At 38.2% G+C, this 27,021-nt stretch overlaps 1 long non-coding RNA gene across 2 annotated transcripts in view; it reads right to left on the bottom strand.

Moving 5' to 3' along the window:
- LOC125278038 overlaps positions 1-27,009 on the bottom strand; it is a 29,193-nt gene extending 2,184 nt beyond the window's left edge. The window contains exons 1-3 of one of the 2 annotated variants that reach the window (XR_007187035.1): positions 26,875-27,009; positions 25,931-25,991; positions 24,582-25,454 (exon numbers count right to left, since the gene is read on the bottom strand). This is a non-coding gene — a long non-coding RNA (uncharacterized LOC125278038). Of the gene's footprint in view, positions 1-24,581; positions 25,455-25,930; positions 25,992-26,874 lie in introns of those variants that run through there. The other variant, XR_007187036.1, reaches the window with a different exon arrangement.
- Positions 27,010-27,021: the final 12 nt, after the last annotated feature.

Genomic DNA, 27,021 nt, shown 5'->3' with positions numbered 1-27,021 from the left:
ATATATAAGAAAAGTTTGGTCGGAATGTCCAGATGTGTGAAACATTTAACTTGGTTTTAATCCAACATACTGCACATAAAGGGACCATTTTTTATTTTATTTTTTAAAGGTGCCCAAGAATGCTTTTTCACAAGATGTAATATAAGTCTAAGGTGTCTCCTGAATGTGTCTGTGAAGTTTCAGCTCAAAATACCCCATAGATTTTTTTTTATTAATTTTTTTAACTGCCTATTTTGGGGCATCATTAACTATGCACTGATTTTTTTCAGGGCGCCGCCCCTTTAAATCGCGTGCTCCCTGCCACACGAGCTCTCGACTATATTACAGCGCATTTATAAAGTTCACACAGCTAATATAACCCTCAAATGGATCTTTACAAGATGTTCGTCATGCATGCTGTGTGCATACATCAAATCATGTGAGTAAAGTATTTATTTTGATGTTTACATTTGATTCTCTATGATTTTGAGGCTATGCTCTGTGGCTAACGGCTAATGCTACACTGTTGGAGAGATTTATAAAGAATGAAGTTGTGTTTATGAATTATACAGACTGCAAGTGTTTAAAAATGAAAATAGCGACGGCTCTTTTCTCCGTGAATACAGTAAGAAACTATGGTAACTTTAACCTCATTTAACAGTACATTAGCAACATGCTAACGAAACGTTTAGATAGACAATTTACAAATATCACTAAAAATATCATGCTATCATGGATCATGTCAGTTATTATTGCTCCATCTGCCATTTTTCGCTGTTGTTCTTGCTTGCTTACCTTGTCTGTGCACAGATCCAGACATTAATACAGCCTTTCCTTGTCTAATGCTCGAACATGGGCTGGCATATATGCAAATATTGGGGGCGTACACCCCGACTGTTACGTAACAGTCGGTGTTATGTTGAGATCCGCGTGTTCTCCGGAAGTTTTTTAAACAAATGAGATTTACATTAAAAAAAAGGAGGAAGCAATGGGGTTTGAAACTCAATGTATGTCTTTTCCATGTACTGAACTCTTGTTATTCAACTATGCCAAGATAAATTAAATTTTTCATTCGAGGGCACCTTTAAGATATTTAATAATGGTCAATGACATAATGATCTTTTTTTTTATCCAGATCTATTAATTTATGCAAAAATACATAAAAATGCACCTCATACATGCATGAACTTGACTCTTGATAAGCACGTTGTTAATTTTCGATTTTATTTATTTATTTATTTATTGGGGGAGGAGGGCATAAATTAGTTAGTTCAGGTTCAGGTAAATTAGTTCAGGTTGTAAAGAAATAATATTTGTGAAATAATAACTTTAAAAAAAATTAAATGTTGGGTTTTTATGTTATGTTTTATAAGGACTCTCTATAAAGATTATGTTCTGATTTGGTTTCATTGTGTTTTGGTTCTGTTTTCCCTGTTCTGGTTTGCCTGTGTTCCCTAGTTAGTTTTCTCATGGGGACCAAAAAATGTCCTAGTATTACTATCCTTGTGGGGACATCGTAAGGTTTACCAGGACACAGGTTTGTTTTGCTAAATTTGTGAGGATATTCCATAGACGTAAGGGTTTTTATACTGTACAAACTCCACTACTCCTACTCCTAAACCTACCCATCACAGAAAACTCATTCTGTATGATTTATAAGCCTTTTGAAAAATGGGGACATCGGGTAATGTCCTCATAAGTCATCCTCTCCTTGTAATACCTATGTCATACCCATGTCATTGTACAAATTTGCGCGTGGAAAAGAAAGCGCACGAGACCATGGATTAAGAATGCATTTATACAGTTAACCAAATGAGAATTAATTTTCATATGGCATGACAGTTACAGCTTCAAATCTGTTAAGAGTCAATTTTAAATTCGAAAGTAAATTAAAATATCTATCTATTTATTTATGTTATCAATCTGCACGACACTGTCGTTGACTTTCTTTGATGACGTTTGCAGGGCGTTCCAAATGAACGATTATTGTCAGCGAAGTCCACTTCAATGGATATACCGTGCTCAGGGAGTAGGGAGCAGTGAACACTGCGTAGGGACCCTGTCGAATGGAACGCAGCTAATGTTAAAAAAAAAAAAAAAAAACACTTTCTGGATACAGGCATATCACAACACAATAAATTAAGTTTCTTCCATGATAACATTCAATACTATGCTAGATTGTTTCCACCATATCCTTTCATTTCATAAAATCCAAGTGTAAAGGCTCAGGCAAGTTTCCCAAGCTTCATCAACTTTACCTCTTCTGTACGACACTATGAACATAAACATTCATCCCTCTTTCACTTTTAGTTTCTAGCAGGTGAGGAGGCTTTTTCATGGGCAGACAGGCAGGCAGGCAGCGGCAGACGTGAGAGGGGGCGGTGGGATGGAAGTAAAGTGCAAGGAGCTGCTCAGAAAAAGTTACCTGCAAGGACACGACTCATTTTCAGTGAGTGGGCGCAATCCCTTAAAACTGCAGGGAATGAGCGATAGAGTTGTGAAGAATGTGCCGGTTGCCTATACCACCTATGTCAAGATTTGCCACTGCTTTCAACAACACTTCTATATGAAATCATATGGCTAACATGCTTCGGTTATGACAGCCTCTATATACAGATGGTCATATAAGAAGCATTTATATTTTTTTAAAGGGAAAAATAACACATCAGTTACTGTAAACATTTAGATCATGAAAATCATTATCTTGTTACTTGCTTAAAAGAATAGTTCACCCAAAAATCAAAACCACTTTCACTGTGTGGCTTTCACTGTACTGGCTTTCACTGTCTGGACAGCTGAAACATTCTTCGAAATAACTTCTTTCATGTTCCACAGAAGAAAGAAAGTCGACATGAGGAACGACATGAGGGTTAACTATCCCTTTAAAGGCACAGTATATAAGTTTCACCATAAGAGGTCGCTTATTCAAAACAATAACTAAGGTGTAGCTTTATGACGCTGTGAATGAGCGTGGAATCATGGGAGTTGTCATCTTCACCTCCACAACCGATGGAAAGCAATCCGAAAGCAAATCATGAGGAAATCATGTTCATTTATGAGCTAATGTATTAAAGTTTTATTAACGTTACTGTGTTTTGAAGCAGGGCGAGGCTCCTTTCGTTTTGTTGCTTATGTTTATTTTACAATTAAAGTTAAGTTTAATGTCCGCCTTCTTCCCTGAACTTGAACTTTGTAATAATAGGTATGTTTGATCACTTAAATTCACATTATTTTATTTCATTCTAATGAAACTGCTGAATTACTAATCATACAGGTCAGTTTACTTGACAAATTAAAATTGTGGGATAAAGCAGCGCTGTTTTACTTGTTCAAAACAATCATACTAAAAATACATTTGAGTGTAGTAAAAATACAGTTGACTCTGTTCGTCAGCTCGGTGGCTGGTATGAGACATTTTTGCGCATTGAAGAAAACTAGATCGGTATTAGAATATCATATTAATAAAAGCTGAATGACTTGAGTTGCTAAATGGCATGCAATTAATTTTAAAATATATTGTATGGTTGAGAAAATGCTGTATTACTGTTACTACAAATACAGCTCTTTCTAATTATGCCATGTTAGCCACTTGACAAAATAGTGTTGTCTTTGAGGCAAAAATGTTATTCGCAGTAAATCAAGAAAACAAGAGATTCGAACAATAAGACTAATCGTGTTGAGCTATATATTAGTTTTCTGTCGAAAAATGTATGCTCACCTGTCTAATAAAACACATATGTGGTTCAATATTAATATTATAAAGCGACGAGAATATTTTTGGTGCGCCAAAAAAAAAAAGCAAAATAACGACTTATATAGTGATGGCCGATTTAAAAAAAAACTGCTTCATGAAGCTTCGGAGCGTTATGAATCAGCGTGTCGAATCAGCGATTCGGATCACGTGTCAAACCGTCAAACTGCTGAAATCACGTGACTTTTGGCGTTATGAACCGCTGATTCATAACACTACGAAGTTTCATGAAGCAGTGTTTTGAAATCGGCCATCACTATATAAGTCGTTATTTTGTTGTTTTTTTTGGCGCACCAAAAATATTCTCGTTGTAATATTAATTAATCGTGTAATATTAATATTGAACCACTGTACTCACATGAACTGATTTAAATATGTTTTTAGTACATTAATGGATCTTGAGAGAGGAAATGTCATTGCTGGCTATGCAGGCCTCACTGAGCCATCGGATTTCAACAAAAATATCTTAATTTGCATTCCGAAGATTAACAAAGGTTTTACGGGTGTGGACATTTTTTTCATATTTGGGAGAACTAACCCTTTAATGTCTTCACTACAAAGTAAAAAAAAAATCTTTCTTATAGGCATTTTTGAGCATTGCTAACAATAACGCAGGAAAAGTCCTCCATTCAGCTGAGGTGTGATTGACTGCTGCTGCATTGCCCTGATTGCGATGTTCCATCGGGGATAGGTCCTCATAGCAGAATATATTAAGACACTTTCCAAGAATGCAGAGAGTGAAATCATCAGCAAAGATGGCAGTCAGTCCATCTGACTGTCATCATCACTGATGAAGAAGATGAGAAGTTACTTTTCTCAATTGTCTCACAAAAACACTACATGATATTGCCAGTTTCAAAGTACCACCTGTCAATCAGAGATGGTATCCTTAAATAATTAAATAATTGTTATGAAATGTACAGGATCCCTACTGTTTCAATCATTTGGATTCAATTTTAAAGAATCTTAAAGGATTAGTCCACTTTTAAATAAACTTTTCCTGATAATTTACTCACCCCCATGTCATCCAAGATGTTCATGTCTTTCTTTCTTCAGTCGAAAAGAAATTATGAAACATTCCGGCAGTGTAGACACTGCTAAGTGTATTACTGCCCTCCACAGGTCAAAGTTTGAACTGATTTTTATTTGCAATATGCTAGTTCAATAACAATTAGTTCAAACTTTGACCTGTGGAGGGCAGTAATACACAATTCTAATAGAGAAGAAGAGAGCTAGTTCAAGATGAGCATTTCTGGTTAAAATGTATACAATTTTAATTTTTTTTTTTAGAAAATGAGTGATTGCTTCTCTGGGATCGTGTAGAACGCTTTGAAGATGCAGTGAAACTAATTTTGACCTTCAACTGTTTGGTGCCCATTGAAGTCCACTATATGGAAAAATGTTTTCATCAAAAACTTTAATTTCTTTTTGACTGAAGAAAGAAAGACATGGACATCTTGGATGACATCCGGGTGAGTAAATTATCAGGAAAAGTTTATTTAAAAGTGGACTAATCCTTTCAGTAAAAAATAAAATCTTACTAGATAAACTGAGATATTATTCAGTTATTTTACAGAAATTCATTTTATAGTTGGATCCTATTTTATTATTTTTATTTGATTATATTAAGATTGGTTTTGAATATTTATATTTATTGTTTGTTTATATTTATGAATAATTATTTATTTATTATTTAGAGCTTATCAATTTTTTTTAAAAACAAATATATTACATTTTTTACACAGCCAAACTACAAACACATATGCCATAAATAAATAAAAAAATAAATAAAATGTGACAAAGTTAGACTGACTCTAAGTCAAATTCATGGCACACACAGTCCTATTACAACACTCAAAGTAACATAAAAGTGTGCTAAGTACAAACTCATTAATGGCATCAAACACTGCAAACATCGGCGGACTCTCAAATAAAATAAATTGACTTTTGTCTCTCTAGGTTGCGCTTCAACAGATGACAAAAAACTGACTGAAAATTGGGCGAAGCTCCATAGTGTGTGGTCTGAAGATGCATTCGGGATAGAACACTTCACAGATCCATCTGTGCTAATTGACATTTATATTCCGTTAGCAGCAGGGTGAGATCTAATGCTGATGAAGCGGCCATATTGCCAGAGTATCGCCTGTCTGTCAGGTTTATGTGTCAACGCCAGCACATATGGGACCCTGGGGAGGTTCATGCCGCAACTCCTCTTGTTCTAAATGAGATTCATTGGCCTAATCTAATACAAAAACAGCTTTTTGACCAAATTACTCTGTCCTTAGTCTCCAGACAATCTTGGGGATCTTCTGGAGAATCAGCAGTGAGCTAGCTGCACTCTCGAAATCAATTAGTTGCCTACCAGGTTCACTGATGTGATTGAACCTGTGTGTAATGGAAAATTCAAGCTAATTAAATTGGCAAAGAAGAAATGAGGGTAAAGAGAAGAAAGGGCGAGAGAGATTTAGAGACTTTAGCATTTTAGTGAGATTGTGCCTCGCGGCGGCATGCGCTGCGTATTGGCATTCTAAAACTGAGAATTATGCCAGCCATTTGAAACAAGCAAATTAGAGAAAGCCCGTCGCAAAACACTGCCGTCCGGCAGCGAGCCCTTCGCCGCACGTGGCAAAACAATAAAACTGAGGATCTATGAAGCCTGTGACTTCTGAATAGGGTGGATCTCTTCTAAATACCTGTCAAACATTTTTCAAAAGCAAATAGAGCACAGTAGCTCAATCGATTTGCTATTTGCTCAGTTATCACAGCCATATTTGAAAGGGAGACGTAATATATTGACTTTGTTACAGACGGCACGTGCTGCCGATCTGACAGCTTCTTCTTCTTCTCAAGCAGCTGATTTATGGCTTGTGCAAATGGGGGGGAGGGGGAATTCATATTACTCTGGACGCACAGGGAACGATGCATCCGGGTAAAGAACAAAAATAAGCAGTTCTGAACTATGCTTGGGCTGCCCGCACATCGGCTTTCCCTTTCTTTGACCTCTGCTTGGCAGTTTTGCTGATGCGTAAGCTGGCGCTGGCAGGTATAAATGAATCTCAATTTCCTTTATTAATTTTGCATGTCACTACAAACTTGTTTCTGAGGAGACCTCTCCAGGCGTTTATGCTTGGTGGAGTTGAAAGTCTATTACAAGGTTCTACATGAGTAGTTTTTGAACATTTATGTGCGTAGCAACTATTGACTGTACTTCAACTTTTAACAAGTGAATTTATTCACTTTAACAAAGCAAATCTGTAATGCTTGTATCATCACTTTGGTAAATTCTTCTATTTATATATTTTTTTTAAACTTCCCAAGCCAACAAAATATGATGTTAACCTCTGTGTCAGCATTTTTTCTGTTCTTACCATCCCACCGTGAAGATTTTGCAATGAGTTCCCGTGGATTCGCCACATTGACCAAGCAGTTTGGGTTGAAAGCAGTGGTGTTAAGAATTTGAGTATATGTAATTAGTTTCTGTACTTAAGTATCTTTTTGTCAACTTTGTAGTTTTAAAATATTAGTAACTTTTACCCTCTAAATGACTATTTTTTAATAAGTATATGTACTTTTTATTCCAATACATTTGTAATGAGTAATGCAATTACTTGTTACATTTTGCATGGCACCTAACTTTTTCTGCAGCGGTTTATTTCTGCTACAAAAGAAGCGATATTGCCATCTACAGGGCAATGAAGGTACTATATCTTGTGCATTTTGCCCTTACTCACCCAAACTTGTAAACAAGTCTACTTTACGTGAATGTGAGTGCATTAGCAGGTAGTTGCTGAATCGCAGATGTTTCATATATGAGATGAGGACATGAGGCTGAAACCAGCATGTTCATTGCACGTCTTTGACTATTTAATTTTACTTAACATTATTCTATTTATGTACTTAACTGAGACTTGAGTGTTTGTAGATGTTTAAGAGGCTGTTGTGTTGACCTTGATTTATTGCAATATTGAGGTGTTCAGTTTTATTTTGACTTTAGAAAGTAAACATGAGATTGGTCTCCTTACAAATCAACTGTTTCTTTTTTTCACTGGTATGAGGACTAGTGCATCTTTGAGCCAACATTCAGTATGAGTAAAAACCCTCTTTTGGTGTTAAAAAACTACTGTTGGGATTTGCCAAAGACATGCAGTGCAAAAATTAGCGCTGAAAAGGCGTGGACTTAGTTGTTTTTGTGGTTGACCTTATTGCATATGCATTTGTAGGAGTTTCCCTTTCAGACACAAAATTTATGGGAGGAGAGTATTTAAATGAATCACGCAATGTGATTTACTAATGTTTGCGCTAGTCAATTTACTGGTATTTGCGGCATTATTTAATGCCCAAAAAAAGCATGTCTTAAAGGGTTAGTTCACCCAAAAATGAAAATTCTGTCATTTATTACTCACCCTCATGCCTTTCCACACCCATAAGACCTTCGTTAATCTTTGGAATGCAAATTAAGATATTTTTGTTGAAATCCGATGGCTCCATGAGGCCTGCATAGGGAGCAATGACATTTCCTCTCTCAAGATCCATTAATGTACTAAAAACATATTTAAATAGTTCATGTGAGTACAGTGGTTCAATATTAATATTATAAAGTGATGAGAATATTTTTGGTGCACCAAAAAAAAGCAAATAACGACTTATATAGTGATGGCCGATTTCAAAACTGCTTCAGGAAGCTTCGGAGCATAATGAATCAGCGTGTCAAATCAACGGTTCGGAGCACCAAAGTCACATGATTTCAGCAGTTTGGCGGTTTGACACGCGATCCGACACAGAAGAATCATTACACTCTGAAGCTTCCTGAAGCAGTGTTTTGAAATCAGCCATCACTATATAAGTCGTTATTTAGTTTTTTTTGAATCACCAAAAATATTCTTGTCGCTTTATAATATTAATATTGAACCACTGTACTCACATGAACTAATTTAAATATGTTTTTAGTACATTAATGGATCTTGAGAGAGGAAATGTCATTGCTGGCTATGGAGGTCTCACTGAGCCATCGGATTTCAACAAAAATATCGTAATTTGTGTTCCGAAGCTGAACGAAGGTCTTACGGGTGTGGAACGGCATGAAGGTGAGTAATAAATGACATTATTTTCATTTTTGGGTGAACTAACCCTTTAACCTATTTTGCAACATGGCTGCAATTACTGCTGCTAGGAAGAGACACCGCAGAGAAAAGAGAGCGTGTGGTAGAATACAGAAAATATTTTCCACTTGTATTAATTTCTTTGGAATGCCAGAGGAAGATGTTATCCGTATATTACATGTAACGAGTTGCGCCTGTGTCGGCCCGCACTTGATGAGCATCAGCTCTGCTTATTTGCTAATTTGCACTGCTCTTATTAGATTGAGTTGGTCATTATGTAGATGATTTGACTGCGTCTGTGTTCTTAAATTTGCACGTCAGCAGTAGATCATGTGCAAAACTTGCCACTCCCATCGGCACATTTCTGGAATTGCGATCTCACGCTAATGAGCCCCATTTAGTAAATCTGGCCCTAAGACTTTTACTCAAGTCCTATTGGAATTGGTGACATGTAACTTGTAATGGAGTCATTTTCACTGTAAGGTATCTGTACTTTTACTTACGTATGGTTTTCAGGTACTGAAAAATAATAAATTCATCTATTCATCTACTTAATAAATTCAGCTATTTTTTTTTTCTTGTGGACTATATAAACATCTATTATGTAAAATATCTTACTCAGGACAGAACTAAATTAATAAAATAACCAGCATTTTGTATGATCTCTCTTATTTTGTTAAAATTATTCACATTTTCACTGATTCTGCAAGTGGTTCACATACTTTTTCTTGCAACTGTATATATATATATATATATATATATATATATATATATATATATATATATATTTTTCAAATAAATTGCTCTTTTTAACTTTCTAATCAACATAGAATCCTCAAAAACATTAAAGAATCCTCAAAACACAACTGTTTACAACATTAATAATAAGAAACATTTTTTGAGCACCAAATCAGCATATTCGAGTGATTTTCTGAAAATTCAGCTTTCCCATCACAGGAATAAGTTGCATTTTAAAATATATGTATTATTGCTTTTACTGTATTTTATTATGACTGATCAAATAAATGCAGCCATTGTAAAAATAAGAGACTTTTCAAAGAAAAAAAAAAAAAAAAAATCTTGCCGATTCCAAACAGTAGTGTACATGGCGGTATAGTGCAATTATGGTTAAACTGCAGTACTTTCCATATTTTACTGCAATTATGGTTACTCTAATTATGAGCGTAATCAAATTAACATAATTACAGAATTCTGTTTACACACGCTTAATCGCATTATAAGAGCCCATGTAAACGTAGCCACTATCAGGTGTGCTTTCTCCATCAGATGATGGGTTTATGTATATTCCACAGATGCCCGTACATATGGTCATGTGCTGTGCACCTGCATCTAGAAGCATCCGGTGTCATGCCTCCCTCCTTCGAGGGTTTTGTTAGCATCTGGTGTCAAACATGCTAACTGACTTTCATACTCAAACTGAGCGTGCATTTTAATCTAGGTGCAATCCAAACGCACCTGTTTACAAACAAACAAATAAACTAGCCTAAGATAAGCTTCCCTAGCATTAGCCTCTGGCATCTGACGAGAAAATGCAGCATGTGAGTGAGTGATAGAGAGAGGAAGAGACAGGAGGAGAATAACTTTATTTGAGATATGATGGCATGTGTCTCTCAAGCAAGCAGGCTGCTCATTACAGGCACTTTCTTTGACTGGCTGCTCAGATGTCAGCTGTCACAGTTCATCATGGTGTGCTGAGGTGAAGAAAAAACAAACAGCTGCCATCTCTCCCCTGGCAGGAACCATGCAGGTAAACACTGAATAATAGTCAATTCCCCTTCACCGGTGTGAGACTCCACAGATCCAACTATCTCCACACTGCATTGACTCTATTATTTTAAGAAATGAAATGCTTTTCAGAGAGGAAAAAAAAAATCAAGCAGTAAGCGGTCTCTCGGCACAACGATGGAGTTCTGAATGGAAACCGAGCTTTTCCACAAAATGGTGGACGAAAAATGTGAGGAAATGATGAATCACTATATATGCACCTACATTATACTGTGGTAGGGGTCTTCAACAGGGGGTCCATAGTGATTCTGCATTTTTGTCGGAATAATTAACAACAATATTAAGTTAACTTAAGCTAAAGCTAAATGTTTCATTGTAATAATTATGTGTAACAGGTATATGACTCTAGTATACAAATCAATAATTATTATTAACAATTCGCGTACTTGTTCGCGTACTACAGTTTCAGTGCAACTTCAAAGGGCTTTAAACGATACCAGACGAGGAATAAGGGTCTTATCTAGCGAAACGATCGGCCATTTTCCAATCAAAATACAACTGTATATGCTTTATAAACACAAATGATCGCATTGCAAGTGCTTCCACCATTCTGCTTTCCGTATTCTTCAAAAAGCTTACGCTGTATGGCCTACGCCTTCCTTATTCTACTTACGGAAAAAACGGAACTGGTGCCGCGTTCGTTCCATAAGTACAATAGGGAAGGCGTAGGACATACAGCGTAAGCTTTTTGAAGAATACGGAAAGCAAAAGCACTTGCAAGGCGATTATTTGTGTTTATAAAGTATATACATTTGAATTTTTTTTAAAAATGACAGATCGTTTTGCTAGATAAGACCCTTATTCCTCGTCTGGTATCATTTAGAGCCCTTTGAAGCTGCACTGAAACTAATTTTGACCTTCAACCCTTTGGAGTCCATAATAATAATCCTGGAATGTTTTCATCAAAAACCTTAATTTCTTTTCGACTGAAGAAAGAAAGACATGAACATTTTGGATGACATGGGGGTAAGTAAATTATCAGGAATTTTTTATTTGAAAGTGGACTAATCCTTTAATAAAAAGAGTATCTTAGAAGAGTATTTTGTAACAAGTTAATGCTATGCTAAGCTAATAGGCTAAGCTGTTTGCTAACTGAAGGCTGACTGAAAACACACACAAAAAAGAAGGAAATATCTCATTTGACTGCAGCATAGTATAATGTGAATATGTGATATATGTGTCATCTACATTAATCACATTATCTTTCACAGGTTTGGGTTTGGTAAGATTTATTAATGTTTTTGAAAGTATGTTTAAGCTTATGTTTTATTTGATCAAAAATACAGTAAACACAGTAATATTGTAAAATAGTATTATTTAAAATAACTGATTTCTATTTGAATATATTTTAAAGTGTAATTTAGTGATGGCAAAGCTGAACTTTCAGCAGCTATTACTCCAGTTTTCAGTGTCACATGATCCTACAGAAATCATTCTATATAATGATTTAGGCCTAGTGCTCAAGAAACATTTCTTGTTACTGTTAACAATGTTAAAAAAACATTGTGCTGCTTAATATTTACGTGATAGATTCTCAGTATTTTTTTGATTAATAAATTAAATCAAATAAAATTTTTGTAACATTATAAATGTTTTACTGTAACTTTTAATAATTTCTTACAAACAATTTTTTTGAACAGTGTATATTTTCACATTTAAGAATACATTTACAATTAAATATATTTAATGATATTTCTACACTCTAAAAAATGCTGGGTTGTTTCAACCTAAATTTGGGTCAAATATGAACAAAACCAACCTTTGGGTTAAAAATTTCATTTAAAAATTTAACCCAAATTTGGGATGAAACAACCCAGCATTTTTTTAGAGTGTAATCTGGCACAGAATAAAGTTAAATAAAAAGTTGCGTGTGAGGCGGATCTTTCATGCCACCGGCTCTACTTCAAGGTGTCCTTGGAATAAAAAAGGTTACAAACACCTTCATTATTACATTTAAAAAACAAAACAAAAAAGATAGACAGAAGAGCCTTTATTTCATGTCCCAGCTGACAAACTTAGAAACAACCTTTAAACTCTGTCCTGATCGACCGAAAACAGTCTGATTCCCATTGGTCACACCAAGGGCCAAGCTTTAACTCCAATACGTTAAATTCAGTGGTCAGCTGTATAGACTGAGTGCTAACAGGGTGGCCCTAATCCCACAAAATCCCCCAGTTTCCTGCACACCTGACCCAGTGGCATTGAAGAGAAATGAGCTGTTACACTCCAAGCTGATGTCTTCAGCCATATCCTGCCCCACAGAAGGCTCAAAATCTCCTTTGAGTCGTCTGCCATTTTTATCACTCCATTCCTCTACAGAAAGCAGGAGAAGAGATAGCAGGAGGAATAATCACAAATAACAAGAATGTCCTTGATCCCTGTCTGTCTGGTTCAGCAGACAGCCTATAGAGTATGAGAGAGCTCTTCCCCTCTCTCTTTCCTTCATAGCGGGGGTTCTGCAGCAGATGCAGACATTACCCGACAGACTCTCCTTTATCCAGAGAAGCTAGACACAACTCTCCTCTCCTTCTCTTCTTTTTATTGCAGCTTTTCTCCGGTGAGTGCTCTTACCCTCATTACGAATGCTGCTCTCTTCTCATCACAGAAATGGACCTATGCCTGAATAAAGTGCCAGTGACCACAAAATCTGAGGCCTTGGCAGAAGGACGCATTTCAGGCCACTCTGACTCCATGTGCCCGGGTTTGACGGACAGCATAATGAGGGAGTAAGAATGTCACAGAGAAAGGCAGAAAGTGGCACATTAGTGCCTGAATTTTTTTCTTCCATTTCTTCACACTGATAAATTTCATACAGGCACATATGGAGCCTGAACTAGCCTGAAAAACTTTTCGAAGATGTTTTGGGTGGGATTCATTAGTGTGTGACCAGCATTAAAAGGGACATCATCATTTACTCATCATCCAAGTCAATAGTAGATCTGAAGAAGATGATTTGTCCATTCAGTGCAAGTCAATGCATCCAAAAAAGGACTTAAATTTAGTTTATTGTAAAGTAATCCACACAACTCCAGTGGTTTCCAGTGGTTATATATATATATACATAGTCTGCAACAATGCTTAGGTAGGTGGTACGTGTCAAAGTAACATCCACATGGATGGCAGGACCCAAGGTTTCCCAGCAGAACATTGCCCAAAGCATCACACTGCCTCCACCGGCTTGCCTTCTTCCCACAGTGCATCCTGGTGCCATGTGTTCCCTAGGTAAGCAAAGTACACGCACCTGGCCATCCACGTGATGAAAAAGAAAACGTGATTCATCAGACCAGACCACCTTCTTCCATTGCTCCATGATCCAGTTCTGATGCTCATGTGCCTACTGTTTGTGCTTTGGCCGGTGGACAGGAGCTAGCATGGGCACCCTGACTGGTCTGCAGCTATGCAGCCCCATACACAACAAACTGTGATGCACTGTATATTCTGACACCTTTCTATCAGAACCAGCATTAACTTCTTGAGCAATTTGAGCTACAGTATCACATCTGTTGGATCGGACCACACGGGCCAGCCTTCGCTCCCCATGTACATCAATGAGCCTTGGCCGCCCATGACCCTGTCACCGGTTCACCACTGTTTCTTCCTTGGACCACTTTTGATAGATACTGACCACTGCAGACCGGGAACATCCCACAAGAGCAGCAGTTTTGGAGATGCTCTGACCCAGTCATCTAGCCATCACAATTTGGCCCTTGTCAAACTCGCTCAAATCCTTTTGCTTGCCCATTTTTCCTGCTTATAACACATCAACTTCGAGGACAAAATGTTCACTTGCTGCCTAATATATCCCACCCACTAACATGTGCCGTGATGAAGAGATAATCAGTGTTATTGACTTCATCTGTCAGTGGTCATAATGTTATGCCTGATCAGGGTGTGTATATATATATATATAGTTCTTGAAACACATCTTCAGATGCACCTGAACACATCATCAGTGATGTTACCTGGGGTCCTCGGATGTTTCGGGTCTTTCAACATCAGACACCCTCGCCCAGGCGACCCAGCCGCGGCTGATCAGACCGCGACTTGTGTTCAGGTAGCACTCGCTTGCCCCCATGGTGCTCCTCTGCGGATCCAGAGCCATCTCGAGGCTTTCTCGGCTGCGTCGGTGATGTTCTTAATGGCCCTGCTCCTTGTTGTTCCTGTAATGCCCAGCGCAGTAAAGGCTTTGTAAAGGGAGCGCCCCACAAATCCTCTGCAGCCAACCTCGATAGGCATGCATCTCGCCTTCCAGCCCTGTGCTCGACAGTCTGTGACCAGATGTTCATATTTGGTCATCTTTCTTTCATGGGCTTCTCCCAAGTGGTCCTCCCATGGCACAGTCAGTTCCATGATGATTATGCTCTTGGTGCTTTCTGAGACTAGGATGATATCTGGCCTCATAGTTGTGCTCACAATGTGCTGGGGGAATTTCAGCTGCTTCTCCAAATCCACAGAGAGTTTCCAGTCCTTGGCTGATGCCAGGATCCCTGCTGGTGCCTTCCTCCCTGCTTGTGGCTGTTCTCCTGCCCTAACAAATGCGATTGAGCAATTGGTGTTGCTCCCTCGGCCGCCTTTGCTGATCTCTTTGCTGATGGTGTCTGCAATAGATTTCAGCACCTGGTTGTGACGCCAAGTGTACCGACCCTGGCCGAGCGCTGTTGGGCAGGAACTCAGAATGTGCTCCAGTGTTCCCCGAGCTGGGCACAATTGGCAAGTTGGTGTGTCTGCTTTTCCCCACGTACAGAGGTTTGCTGGACTAGGCAGGACGTCGTACACTGCCCGAATCAGGAAGGTTATGCGATGTGGCTCGCTTTGCCAGAGCTCCGTCCAGGTGACCTTGCGGTCCATGGCCTGCTCCCACCTTGTCCAGGCCCCCTGTTGCCCCATTCCAGCTGCTCTACTCATCCTTCCTTCCTCCACAGCAGCTCTGACCTCTTCCTGTATTCGACTGCGTTTCTCCTTCCCCTTCAATTCTTTAAGTCGAGGAGGTGTTGGGAACATCCCCAAGCCTGCTCTGCCTCGGGCCACCACTCCCACAAGCTCTTTGTGCCTCAGACGTGCCTGTGCATCCAGCACAGCGGCTTGGGCGCTCCACTTTCTCCCTGTCCTCACCAGCACTCCTGCCTGGGCCACCTTTGGGTCGTTGGAGTCTCTATACATCACCACCTCGCGTGCCCGAGTCACTTTAAACTCCTCTTCCAGGGATTTCAGAGGCAACCGGAGCATTGTGGTATTTCCATAGAGGGCAATGTTGCTGAGGCTCCTGGGCAACCCTAACCATCTCCTGAGACAGCTGCTGACCTTTCTTTCCAAGGTCTCCACCGTAGAAATGGGAACCTCATACACAAGTAGCGGCCAGAGTATTCTTGGCAGGACACCATGTTGGTAAATCCATGCTTTAAACTTGCCGGGGAGGCCAGAACGGTCTATTGCTCTTAACCAGCTGCCCAGCTCCTGGCAGGTTGACTGGACTGATGCGGAGTCTCTGAGGCTGCTGTCAAAAACCTTGCCCAAGCTTTTCACTGGCTGTTCTGACAGTGATGGTATCTTTGCCCCTTTGATGCTGAAATGGAACTTCTCCGTGACCTTGCCTTTCTTCAGCACTAGCGAACGGGACTTGGTTGGTTTGAACTCCATCCGTGCCCACCGGATGAGCTTTTCCAGTCCTTGGAGTATCCATCTTCCTCCTGGCACTGACTCTGTGGTGACTGTCAAGTCATCGATAAATGCTCTAATTGGTGGTTGGCGGACCCCTCCTCTACTTTGGGGCCCTCGACACTCAGGCTCAGCCGATTTGACAATCATATTCATCGCCACCGCAAATAGAATCACTGAGATGGTGCAGCCTGTGATTATTCCCACCTCCAGTTTGTGCCAATCTGATGTCACACCTCCTGCAGAGACTCGCATCCTGAAATGGTTGTAATAGTCCAAGATCAGATCTGCAATGTGATGTGGCACATGGTGCTTGGTCAAGGTGGTCTGGACCAGCTTGTGGGGGATAGAGCCATATGCATTGGCTAGGTCTAACCACAGTACCGTAAGGTCTCCCTTATGATCCCTAGCTTCCCGGATGAGCTGAGTTACCACTCCAGTGTGTTCTAAGCAGCCTGGGACACCAGCAATTCCTCCCTTTTTTTAATATATTATATATATATAATAACCCGATTCCAAAAAAGTTGGGACACTGTACAAATTGTGAATAAAAAAGGAATGCAATAATTTACAAATCTCATAAACTTATATTTTATTCACAATTGAATATAGATAACATATCAAATGTTGAAATTGAGACATTTTGAAATGTCATGCCAAATATTGGCTCATTTTGGATTTCATGAGAGCTACACATTCCAAAAAAAGTTGGGACAGGTAGCAACAAGAGGCCGGAAAAGTTAAATGTACATTTAAGGAACAGTTGGAGGACCAATTTGCAACTTATTATGTCAATTGGCAACATGATTGAGTATAAAAAGAGCCTCTCAGAGTGGCAGTGTCTCTCAGAAGCCAAGATAGGCAGAGGATCACCAATTCCCCCAATGCTGCGGCAAAAAATAGTGGAGCAATATCAGAAAGTTTCTCAGAGAAAAATTGCAAAGAGTTTGAAGTTATCATCATCCACAGTGCATAATATCATCCAAAGATTCAGAGAATCTGGAACAATCTCTGTGTGTAAGGGTCAAGGCCGGAAAACCATACTGGATGCCTGTGATCTTCAGGCCCTTAGACGGCACTGCATCACACGCAGGAATGCTGCTGTAATGGAAGTCACAACATCGGCTCAGGAATACTTCCAGAAAACATTGTCGGTGAACACAATCCACCGTTCCATTGCTGGCTAAAACTCTATAGGTCAAAAAAGAAGCCATATCTAAACATGATCCAGAAGCGCAGGCATTTTTTCTGGGCCAAGGCTCATTTAAAATGGACTGTGGTAAAGTGGAAAACTGTTCTGTGGTCAGACGAATCAAAATTTGAAGTTCTTTTTGGAAAACTGGGATGCCATGTCATCTGGACTAAAGAGGACAAGGACAACCCAAGTTGTTATCAGCGCTCAGTTCAGAAGCCTGCATCTCTGATGGTATGGGGTTGCATGAATGCGTGTGGCATGGGCAGCTTACACATCTGGAAAGGCACCATCAATGCTGAAAGGTATATCCAAGTTCTAGAACAACATATGCTCCCATCCAGATGTCGTCTCTTTCAGGGAAGACCTTGCATTTTCCAACACGACAATGCCACATACTGCATCAATTACAACATCATGGCTGCGTAGAAGAAGGATCCGGGTACAGAAATGGCCAGCCTGCAGTCCAGATCTTTCACCCATAGAAAACATTTGGCGCATCATAAAGTGGAAGATGCGACAAAGAAGACCTAAGACAGGTGAGCAACTAGAAGCCTGTATTAGACAAGAATGGTACGACATTCCTATTCCTAAACTTGAGCAACTTGTCTCCTCAGTCCCCAGACATTTGCAGACTGTTATAAAAAGAAGAGGGGATGCCACACAGTGGTAAACATGGCCTTGTCCCAACTTTTTTGAGATGTGTTGATGCCATGAAATTTAAAATCAACTTATTTTTCCCTTAAAATGATACATTTTCTCAGTTTAAACATTTGATATGTCAATGTTGTATTCTGAATAAAATATTGAAATTTGAAACTTCCACATCATTGCATTCTGTTTTTATTCACAATTTGTACAGTGTCCCAACTTTTTTGGAATTGGGTTTGTATAATATATATATATATATATATATATATATATATATATATATATATATATATATATATATATATATATATATATATATATATATATATATATATATATATATATATACATACACACACACACACATACACACACACACACACACAGAAACAATAAATTTTACATTTATTGCAAAACATGTAAATATATACAAATATTTAAGTATGAGAGCATAGGAAGACTCCATTATGCCACTCACAGTGCTTCATGTGCATTAATGAGCTCTTATGCATCTTTTTTGGCTTCAACTAAAGCATATATCGATTAAAAACCTTGTTTAAAGGTTTATAAGTTAACGTTTAAAATCAATTCCCCTATGGAGAAATTGATTAGGATTTTTACTTCCAGAGCCCCACTGTTGTACTCTATCAGTTCTTGTGTGTCACATGGCTTAATGTCACCATTAAGGCCACCAATAAGGCTTCAGAAGACTGATTAAACCGCAGAAGATGTATGGATTACTTTTATGCTACCTTTATGCCCTTTTTGGAGCTTGACATTTTTGGACCCCATTGACTTTCAGTGTATGGACAAAAACAGCTGAAACCTGTTCTGCAGATGAAAGAAAATAATAGTAGAACGACATAGTGGTGAGTACATGATGATAGAATTTTAATTTTTGGCTGAACTATTCCTATAATTAATTATTCTAGGTGTCACAGCAAATTCTGAGCCACACAAAATCAGAGAGGTTAGGTAAGTGCCTCAGCAACAAATCTCTTTATTCGTAGCTACTGCAACCCTTGTATTACAATCACAATGCATCATTTATTCAGAGACGGTGTGACCCTGAAAAAAGAAAATACCTGACCTCTGGGTCCCAAAAAAGCGAGTGTTTACTGGGCTGAATCCCTTGGAGAACACTTTAAAGAGCTAATCTACTACTCTGGACACCATCCACATGGCATAAATCACTTTTTAAAATGATTGATTCTCTTTGAAATAAGATGTAGGCACTGCATAACAAATGGAGTGAAACTAAGAGAGAAAATAAGCAAAGTGTGTCATAAAGAACAGAACACCGTGACTCAAAGATATTCAGCAGGCCTCTTTCTGTACCACTGCTGATAATGGTAAAGCTCTGGACCCTAGAGCTCATTACCAGACAAATACCATTCCTTTGGTGCGCAGCATTCCTCTATATTCAAGCTCTCATGAGATCACTGTTATTATTTTTTTGTTTATTTTTGTACTTTTCCATTGCATCATTATGAGATACAGTTGCAAGACTTATACCTTGGTTTCGGATGCAAATGTTTTGCTTTTGGCTATAAATTTCAATGAAAATTCTCCATTTAAGGGTTGATTAAGTTTGTAAGGTAGGTTGTTTTTGAAGATAAATGTAATTACACTTTAGCAAATTTTACATCACTTATTTCCTGAGAGAAAATGTTTGCGCTTAATAATGTTTCTTCTGTGAAATTTACATGACAACATTGCATCAGATTAGAAGAGGTACTCGCTCCATTTTTTCTGATTAAAAGGTTACAGATAGTCATAAACCAGGGCACTTGAGGATAATGCTCTCATCTACTTATATGAATCTTTTAAAGATTAATAATGTCTGACGCCTTTGATGGAAAGGCCTAGCTCTAAAGTGGAGATGCAGCAGCCGCAACAGACAGAAAAGGTCATTCACCGTGCTTGTTTCCATCCTCTTTTAACTTTGACTGACAAATTATCACCGCATAGAGACAATAGAGGTCTTATCGTTGGGATCTGTGTGGTCTAAGCAAAACATTGGTGCGTTGCAGTACAGTCTCGGCCCCTGGTGACCCCTCTTCTCGCTTGGCACTACTTATCAAGCGCAATGTCCCCCAGCTCGGGTGGAACAATTCGGAAAGGTCAGTCTCAGCTGGTCCCCATGCTCAGCAGTTGGTCTCTTTGGCTGTGCAGCCAGGCTCCAGCTGAGAGCAGCTGCAGTAACTCTGTCACCCAACACCCTGCAGGGACGGCTGAGCTCAAATTATGCTTTACGAAGAGAGAACAAGCCATTTATTCAAATGCTGTTATGAGCATTCAAATAACAAAGTTTAGTGTGAAGCAGCAAGATCATGTATTATGTGATATATCATCGTTCAGCTCGCAGTGTTAAATATGTTCTTTCATAAAATGAAAAAAAGTTTCGAAAATCTATAACTTCCTACAAGAGTATATATGCTCTGACTGTCTTTATGAGTGAGCCATTTGAATCATTTATACAACTGATTGTTTAAAAGCACTTATTTATTCAGGGGGAAAAAAAACTTGGTGAGAAATTGAAACATTCACTCAGCCGATACGTTTATAAACACTGATTCATTCAGGAATGGAAAAAAAATGATTCTATATGAATGAGTCATTAAATAAATTCATTGAAACGATTAATTCAAAAGCACTGATTCATTCATGAATTCATCAACTAACTGCTTTTATGAGTGAGAAATTGGATAATTTAGTCAACCAATACATTTGTATACACAGATTCATTCAAGAATTTAAAAAGTTCTTCTTTATGAATGAGTCGTTGAATCATTCAAATGATTTGTTCAAAAGCACTGATGACGTCCAGCTCCTCCTCTCTGGACGTAACGGCTGGAGCTTGACATAGTTATGTTTAGGAATAGTGTTATAGGGTGTGGCTGAACCTTCAAGCTCCACCTATTACGTCCAGAGAGGGGAACATCTCAAGCTCTGCAAGCTCTTATTTGCAGATAGTAAATAAGGATAGTAAGGCCCGGTATCAAATGGCACACTGCATGTGCACTTGTGGTCTTGTGGACTTACAATGACCAGTGATGAAGAAAGTTACTTTTAAAAGTAATGTCTTACTCTGTAAAAAAAGTAACTAATTGCATTACTTAGTTACTTTTTATGGAAAGTAATGCGTTATATACTTTTGTGTTATATTACTTTTCACTTTTTTTGATAAAAAAAAAAAAAAAAAACACCTGCCGCAATGTAGCGTCAGGTGTGACGCTAGTGTTTTTTGCTTGTTTCAGCTTGACACAGTTATCATTTTCACATCCTGCGCCAGGTTGTTTAAATAGCAAATGCATTTGTGTCCATTTATGCACCCATGGGCATGCTGGTCTGAAAACGAGGTGCGTATTGTTGACACGTTGCTATTTTGAGGCAACTGAAATAGACTGCGCCATTGACCAACTGAAACTTGGTCTAAAGTCTAAGGTGCAATATTTGTTTTGTTATTTAAAGAGTGCGTCAGTAATATGCACCTATATGCAGCTGCACAACACGCGTACACTCTGCTTATTATACACACAGGGACACGCAGCAGCACACAAACATGCAAAATATAAAAAATAAAAGGATTGCCATGTAAAAGATTATTATTGTGTGCATAAAGATAAAAATGCTTTGGTGGAATGCTCAAAACATACCCATTACTCATTAAGAGAACAGGGACAACCCTTTTAGACCACGCGCCGGGTGCGTCGACCATTTTTCCCGTCATTAAACTAGCAAAAGTGGATTCGGATACGGCCTAAGTGCACTTGAGCCGTGCGCTTTAGTCCATGCGCTTAGATCGTTAAAATAGGGCCCTATGGTTGAACTGGATCATTGAAGGTCAGCAGCAAAGACTTAATAAAGTGAGATTAAATACATAAAGTATATTTGTGTAATTTAAAATTGTGTGTATATATTTGTGTAATTTAACATAATTAATTATTGCATGTTTGTGTTTGCATTTCACTGCTTTTATTCATTCTGTGGAATACTGAATCTGTTTTTGTGTAAGTGAGATGAGTAAATGCTCTCATTTAGTCTAGAACTACAATACCCATCATGTTCACACAGCGCACACAACGCCTCTGTACTTACGATTCCTCTCAAACATGGGGACAGGAGAGCTGTCAGTCAATACACAGGAAAACAAAGTAACTTGCGTTACTTATTTGAAAAAGTACATTTAAAAGTAATGCATTACTTTACTAGTTACTTGAAAAAGTAATCTGATTACATAACTCACATTACTGACAATGACCACCACGTGCACATGTCTGTTGAGTCCACAAGACCATAGAGTATCCCATTTGTCATTTCAGGTTTCAGAAAAGTTCTCGTGAGCATCCCCTTTGCGGCCGTGATGTGCAGCCGAGCCACAGCATACTTCTACCCGACAGCCAAAGTGGAATTATGTCAGTGGTAATTCCAGTCACCCCCTCGAATGCGATTTCAATCACTGAATCATTCACTCGGAGATGGCACAATGGTTAATTTTGCTGTGCCTTCATTTATAACTATCTTTACTGGTAAAACACCCTCACAAAGTAATATTTAAAAATAAAAAAATAACATTCACCAACAAATGGTGTTGAATATTTGTATATATTGTACATTTCTGGTAAAAAGCCCTATGCATGTCAATCTACACTGCATTTTACAGTGCATTTAATTTGCTCTAGGCTTATGCTGTATATTAAATGCAGCAACAGCACTCAGTGAGTGTAGCAATTGTTCACGGGGCTCTTTTATGTGGCTGCTCACTGTTACAGCAGCAGTAGACTAGTACTAATCAGCTTGTTGGGTTTATTCTTCAGCTGATTTATTTTAAGTGTCACATAAATCCAGAGCAAATGAATGGAGCATTTAGATAGAGTTAAAATTCTTTAACAAAATGACTGCACACAGTCCCCTGATGCTCTCTCTGTTTTGCTTGTCTAGCTGCAGCAGAGGGGATTGTTCTACTTACACAAAATGATCTGCATGAATATTTACAAAGAACAGCCTTTTCTCGCACCCCTACCCCACACGCATACACACTCTTCCTACTCCAATTAAACATTGTTTGTCTTATTTGGGACATGGATATTCATAATGCCAAGCTTAAGAGCTTGCGGCATCTAAAAAGCCATAAACGAAAGACAAATGTTTGTCAGCTGCAGAAACATTACGCAATCAATCAACTTAAAAACGGCAAAAGATTATTTCCACTTCAACAGAGTGCTGATACCGGCATAAGGAAATTAATGAATTTATTCTAATTGTATCGCAGCAATGCATATGTACCTACGATGTGTTCTGTGGCTGCTTCTACACTTCATCATAGTGAAGGTAATGGAGCGCTTCGTGCTGATGCGAACGTGATAGAGCGCTAGTGCCACCATGTGGGAGAACAACAAAGTAAATGAGACTGCTTTTCACTTCTTTCTATTAGTCCTTCAAAGAAACCACCTTATAGAGTTAGTATAGCACTAAATAAAGCTTAAAATAGTTGCCAATTGTGGCTGTGTTGATGCCAAAGTGTGCAGATGAACTCTCACTAAGGTTCTTGTTAGACAGAATGATGTCTGTTCCCACGCCTTACAAAATAACAAGCAGACGAGGGCAATGTTGTGTGTCTTAGGGCATTCTGGATGAAGACAACCTAGCAACACAAGGTAAGCAAATATCATCTGTTCAGAGCCAGATCCCACACCATATGCCTACCCTTGTACTTTGTCTCAGAAGAACATGAAGAGCATTCTAATGAGCTATTTGGTTTTATCATTAAGCCTAATTATTACATGGGGACATGAATGGTACCTGTGTGGCCACAATTCAATATATCTGCTCAGCTTAATTACTATCACTGCATCATCATAATGCCATTATGTTTAAGAGAACTGATCGCATTCATTATAATGTACTGAAAAGTCTATTTCGGATATTTATGAGGTGTACTTCTTTATTGATTCAGTATTCTTCTAAAAAAAAAAAAGTCCATGAGAAAAATTAAAGGTGCAGTAAGTGATTTCTGAGAAACGCTGTTGATATTTGAAATCACCGAAACAAACATGCCCCTACCCAACACCCCTATCTTGATAGCTCCGCCCCAAAATTCACAAACATTTTATACAGCACAGGCAACTAGTAATCTAGTAAAACTGAAATAAAAATAAATTAAACCTAAATAGCAATATTTAAAACAAAAAAGTAATAAATTACAAAAGCACATAAGGAAATTACTAAAAAAATAAGCTGAAATTAACATATAATTATTAAAATAAAAATGTAAAAATAAATCTAATTCAAAATATTAATAAAACTATAATATATATCTGAGAAAATATAAGGTTTTGAGTCAAAGCTCCAATTTCATTTTAAATAACTTTTTTATGCTGTTTATTTAATCGTTGTGCGTTTCATAAACACATTCTGTCATGAAACTCTAGAGGGTGCAGGCTGATGAGTCTCAACACAAACTGATGATAATTACAGCATTAACTACTTGGTACAAGCTGGTTGGTCCATGTCACTTCTGCAGCCAATGAGCTTGTTGCTCACACATTTTAACAGGCCTGGCTCCAGCTTTGAGCTTTTGAGGAGTAATGCTAAGGGATTTACTGGTTATTTGCCCTGCCAAAATTTTCACTGTCCCCACCACAAAAAATAAATAAATACATAAATACATACATACATAGTTTTTTAATAAATAATGTTAAATAAAGACAAGTAAGAGTCAGTAATAAAAATCTAATAAACTTTCTGGTAGGTCGAACAGTATTCAGGTACGAATTACTATAATGTATAAATTTAATATTAATCCAATTTTGTTCTTTAATTAACATTATATGACACAAGACAGCAGCTGGCATATTAAGCTACTGTCACTTTAAGACCAAATACATGGATCTGACACACATCAGATTTTCTCCCAACACAACCCCTAGTCCAGCTCCACCTTGGTCGATCTAATGGGTGGAGGGATAGAGTTATCGGCAGGGTTAGGGTGTTGTTGGACCTTATCTCTAAACCAATTATGCCCAAATTACATCTGGAGAGGAGGAGCTGGACTTCATAGCTCTGCAGTGAGCAGCCTCTCTCAAAATCTGGAGCTGAATGGTTTGGCGTGGGGCCAGGGTGGCCAAGCTCCTGATTGGGTGGGACAGGCCAACCCTGGCCCCCTGTGGAGCCAGGCCTGTTGGGCAATAGCAATGGAATTTCTTTTATAGTATGTGCCTGTACAGAAATTGAATAATAAACATACCCTGAGAAATATTCACCAGGCTGAAACGTTTGACAGCTAGCCCCGGTCTCTTCCACTTCCTGCCAGTACTATCTACATTAAATGAAAGAGAAAGACCTGCACCATTACTCACTCCATGGAACCCACAGTGGAAATGATGTCACCAGTTCCCCAGAGAGGACAGCGCACCGCTGGAAAGGTTACTTCATCTCAGTAACCTTGTTTGCATATGAACGAATGTTGTTTATGTTTTTCCAGCAGTGTTTCTTTCCAGTGATGAATAGGGATCATTTTCAGCTGTCATGAAATGATGGTTGAAATTCTGGGCTTATATTTAGCTCACCAAGGGCATGTGATCAGGTTGCTCAAATGTGATTTGTTGATCGGTTTGATAACACATTACTGTGCAAATACACTTACATAGGTAGGGATCACAATGGATTTTTAAGATGTGTTAGCGCAAGGGATAACAATTTCCACAATTATACAAACACCTGTATAAAAACAATCCCCAGATAAACAGTACAAATCAACAATAACTCAACTGAGACTGGGATGTGGTCACTTACCTATAAAATTATGATTATTTTCAAACAAGCCAGTTGTGAGGTCTTGATCAAACTATGGAACCTAGGATAGAGAAGAACCTCATTACTGACACTACTGGTAATGTAAAGCCACTTTATGTCAAATTAAGCATCAGTCACAATAGATTCCCACACCTTTTAATAATTAATAGGTCTGTATTTTGAACAACTATCAGATAAGGGCTGTTAGCCAACCACTGATTCACAATGAGAGATGTTCACAATAATGTTGCTGTCAAAAAAAGATAGTACTATGTCCTGACAGAAGGAAGGTTAATAAAAAAAAAATTTGCCTCTTTTGCTAGGTTTCACAGCTATGCCATACATTGTGCCATTAGATATGTATTAAATCTGATAATATTAAAGTCAGCCTTCATCCTGATCGCACAGGCTCAGGTGAGTTTTAGATTTCTAATGTAATTTCAAGCAATTGTGCTTTTTATTTTCTGTGTAACAATCATGACATATCTACTCTGTCATATAAGTTGTATAGAAACTGTTTGTGATTTTTAGATAACTGCCATCACTTTAACATTTAATATATGTGTGATGTGCAAAATATTATCTTGTCAATGTTGAAAGATTACATGTATGTGGTGACAAATAAATAGATCTGAAAATCATTTTGGAAATTCATTCCTTGATTGAAATGAATTCTAGATATATTTAATAATCTTGTCAATATTTATAATAATTTTCCCCCCATTTCCATATCATATGAATAAATATACATGACAGTGTTGACTAATACTGAGTGACAGGAAAAGAAAAACATGTTTTTTGAGAAAATGGAAGTTGAACCCAAACATAGACCTGTACTTTTAAATATGCTGAACAGATTAATACATAAAATGACAGTTTTTCATTCTTCAGAGAAAAAAAAAGGATGAAATGTATTGTTTTTCAGTAGGCCTCCATGAAGTTACCTGGTGGTGTTGTAAGGATGCTAATGTAACTGATCCTTTTCTTCTCAGTAGGAATACACCTCCAGATAAATATTAAAATCAAAGCGAATCCCCTGTTAGAACGACTGGAAATTATTCTGGCAGGCCTTGCTTGACTCCAATCTTGGA

The sequence above is a fragment of the Megalobrama amblycephala genome, linkage group LG11, assembly GCF_018812025.1.
Source record: "Megalobrama amblycephala isolate DHTTF-2021 linkage group LG11, ASM1881202v1, whole genome shotgun sequence".
Taxonomy (NCBI): Eukaryota; Metazoa; Chordata; class Actinopteri; order Cypriniformes; family Xenocyprididae; genus Megalobrama; species Megalobrama amblycephala.
The sequence above is the reverse complement of the archived record's forward strand: the minus strand, read 5'-3'. Positions and strand labels throughout refer to the sequence as shown.